This window comes from Haliaeetus leucocephalus, unplaced genomic scaffold, assembly GCF_000737465.1.
Source record: "Haliaeetus leucocephalus isolate CR32 unplaced genomic scaffold, Haliaeetus_leucocephalus-4.0 Scaffold228, whole genome shotgun sequence".
Classification (NCBI taxonomy): Eukaryota; Metazoa; Chordata; class Aves; order Accipitriformes; family Accipitridae; genus Haliaeetus; species Haliaeetus leucocephalus.
The window spans coordinates 8,007,783-8,011,768 of NW_010972664.1; positions in this window are offsets into that span (position 1 = coordinate 8,007,783).

Here is a 3,986-nt window from a genome sequence, read left to right on the forward strand (position 1 = left end):
AGTATTGAATACATCCTCCTGATGAGACAAAGGGCTTTTTACCTTCTGAGTCTACCAGATGCCCCCATGCTCCACCATTACAAATCTGTGCCTTTTCCAGTTTGTTGTTTGTGCAGGGGTGTTGATGACTTTTAATCCATCATTTCATCCTTCTGTGCAAGACCCCTACATTTTCTTAACTCCTCCAAGAAAGGTGGATTTGCCAGTTCCCTTTTTTAGGGGTATGAATAAAAAGGCTTAAAGGTATTCCTGCACCCGTGTTTATATGTGAACTTACACATACTGTTCACACTAAACAGGTGTCTCTCTTCCCTTTTTGGGCTGCTACACAATGTTGGCATTACAAAAAATTCTTCATACTACTGTCATCACTGCCATGAGCACAGGCACATAGAAATTCCTCAAGGGGTGAAACCACTGCAGTTCTTGCATCTTCTCTCAGGCACCAGATGTAGTTTGTTTGTGTTGCTCCCACAGCATGCACAAGTACTTAAACTTTGACCTCAGGCTTGAGCTACAGATGCCTTCCCCACTTTTTCTTGGATCCTCCATTGTTTCCATTGCCTTCATAAACCCGCAGGCTGGGCTGAGGGCTGGTTTACTGACTTCCTTCACTGGCAGACTCAGATGGGGTTTCATCAAGACCGAACTCTGGAATCTCTTGCACTTCTTTTGTCCAGTCCAACTCAGCAGTTCTGCAGGCCCTGCAGAGTCTTACTCTGAGACTTAGTTCATGACCCCAGCCTTTACTGGGTGTCATATTCTGGTACTACACTTCTCATGCAGTGCTGCAGTTGCTGTAACAGTTTCATAATTAGCCTCCTTTGCATAAAATAATTGAATATTCAATACCAAACATCCCCAAGCCACATACTGCAGATGTGGCCAGCTCTCCTGAATCCTGACAGCCACAGCCCAACACCTCCACAGGGCTGCACGTTACAGGACACAGCTCAGAGCCAAAGGGAAAAGAACCTCCACGAGGAGCTCACCAACAGGAAACAATCTTGACTCTCTAGAAGCCATGTGGCTTCATATGGGAAAGGCTGGGCTCAGCCCCAGAAGCCCTGGTAACGTCAATCACAGGTTTTGAATCTCCGCAGCCTCTATAGCTTCCTTCCTCGCTCTGCTGAGCTTTGAGACGACCGAAGCCTTTTGCAGCAGCCTAGGGCCAGTGAGGATCAAATGTGATAGCTGTAAGAGCCATACATCAGCTACCTCTCATCTATTGGAAGCTTCATTTAAAATGTCTGGGTATTTCCCCTTTTACTAGCACCACCTTTTCCAGCTGCACATAAACCTTCTCTAGTTGTCCATGCTTCTGGAGAACTTCAGTGCAGGCAGGATGGCCATTCTTCATATGAAAAATTCACCATTATTTGAGGAGTTCAGAAAACCTAGGACTTCCATTTAGCACAAAAGGGTGAATTAAAGGAGAAAAGCCCCCACCGGCACCTGTGCACAGGCAGATAGTAGCAATTAGAAAAGCCAGACCACAGCTCTGAGAGAAACTCAAGATGTAGGAAGCACGTTTTCTTTAGCTCAGTCTTATAACCACCTTAGAGAACCAAACTCTTTCCCAAGCACCCTTCTTCTAACCTATGTTGAATATGTAAAGCAAGGACACCAGACTTACAGCCAAGTGATTTTCCACTCCAGGTACGTGGAACATGATGAAAGTAAATTTGTGGGTGTTTGTGCTTGATTTGGCAGAGAAAAATATGAGGGAGGGACCGTGTTTGAGGGAGGGTATCAAAGATCAGAGCCAGATGCTCCTGCACAGAGCTCTGGATTTGCAGGAAATTAAGAAGGTAGAGAAGGTGAGGCAAAGGCTGTGTTTGAAGTGAGAGTCAAGGCGTTCTGAAGCTTACAACCATCCAAGGTGCTTGGGGGAACTACAGAGAATGCCAAAACCACACCACAGTGGCCTGGGGTGCTTTCATTATACAAAGCCTGGGAGAGCAGAGGCTGTAAATGTAGCTTCAAAAGGAGCTTCATCTTAAAGTCTTAGCTCTCAGGGCCTATTAAACATTTATGCTGACTACAACTCCTACTCTTTGCTTCAGAGAAAGCACCCGAAATAACCTTTGCTACAGAGTGAACTACTGCAGCTCTACCGGCTGTGTAGAAGACTAGTGGGGAAGCTGTGAGAAACAAACAGAAATGGTGTTGGAACAGCACGCTGATGTCTCTCTTCAGTCAGATGGGAAAGAAGCAGAAAGACCTGGTCTGGAACCTGAGAGAGAAGACAGAAAACTGTGCTAGAAATAATGGGTGGATTAGCCATGTAGAGATGGCTAAGACTGAGTGGGGCCAGTGGAGGCAAATATAGATATATGAATATTGGCAATTGTTGCTTTCACCTTACTTAAGGTTCACACTTTTGGGGGAGTCTTCAGATCAGGCTCCAGTTTTGTATCTATGACTACTGCAGCTGTGAGAAAGACCGTAGAGGAAAAGGAAGAAAGCAGACCCAATGCAGAAATCAAAAGGAAGACAGAGGCACTCTAGGAGAAGATGGAAAGAAGGGATTAATTCCCCTGATTTGCTTAAAAATTCTTTGGCTGTGTGACAGGAGTTTAGGATGAGACAGCCAGAAGTACTCAAGGTTTTCACTCTAGGAAGCTGTTACTACTAACAGCAGATAATACACACGACATTCACTTATTCCCTCATAGTTCATTCATACAATCACTCAGTTACCCAGCTGGAGCAACAGTTGGAGGACAACCCCAGCTGCATACTCAGTAGAGGGTTGTGCTGACACACTAGCAGCTTCCAAGCAGATGTTCAGAAAGTCCCTCAAATTCATTTATTTCAAGAGATGTACACATAATCCTGCAGTCTTTGTCTGCATGTAGGAGCCCCTGCCCTACAGTCACACAGCCTGCAGTTGATATCAGCATTTACTTGTGGCCTTGCACAGACTGAGCAGATACTTGGTGCCCGGAGTTTATCAGCTGTGCAGATTCAGCAGGACTACCAGTCTCCAGAATTTATCAGTCCTTGGGAAACCTTCACATTCCTTCTCAGCACACGCTTTTCCTCTTTGGTCTGTTTTCTGGTAATTATTTCTCCACCTAAACCTACAGATACCTACAGGACCAATTCAGTGTCACACAAAAGAGGCCTTTATGATGAGTTGAGTTGGTGGCTTGTGCGGCTAATCACTCAGCGTTCAGTCTATAGGTAGAACCTTAATGTAAATGTGGCTCCTTCCTATTAACAAACAGCCACAGCACCTCTTCCTGGAATCCCAAACTACCAGGCTGGATCTGGGCTAGGAATGATGAAGGTTTAGTGTCGACATTTGAATACGCAAGAGCCCACAAAGAGGGGACAGGCCTTCCCACACTCGCCCTAGGGAAGAAACATCGATCGACTGGTCCGGATTTATGTTAGGATAGTGTCTGCTTAGCCCCAGCCCCTCTGACCTACACTAATTTGGCTGCTTATCAGCATGGTTATTACATCCAGCATCGGGTTAATGAGCCTGTCTCCTGAAGGCTGGCCAAATATGACCGAGCTGACCCAGACACTGAGTAGAGGGTAGTTTTGAAGACTGTATTCTTAGAAACCATTTTGCAAAGAGAAGCACCTACGCATTACGTTGGTGGCACTCAACCACCAATTCTCAGTCCTGCTGTTTCTCCTCTTTCTTGCAGTCCCCATCCCTGAAGCTGCAGAGAAGTTTATACAAATCAGTCTAAACCTTTATACTGTAACAATGAGATTCATGACTTAATTCGAAATGATCAAATTTAATTGGGCCTTGGCAACAGCAAGAGGTCGGGCCACGAGAAGGAGCCTCTTCCAGGCTGGACAAACTGCTTGATGAATTCAGGCGTCCAGAGAAGTTCCCCCCGCCTAAAAACCCCAGCGGGAACGCGGGCCACCAGCTACACAAGGTCTGCGCAAGGCTCGTGCGTGGGATTCGAGCGGAGCCGGGAGGTTCTTTGGAGGGACTATCGCAAACGCAACCTCGC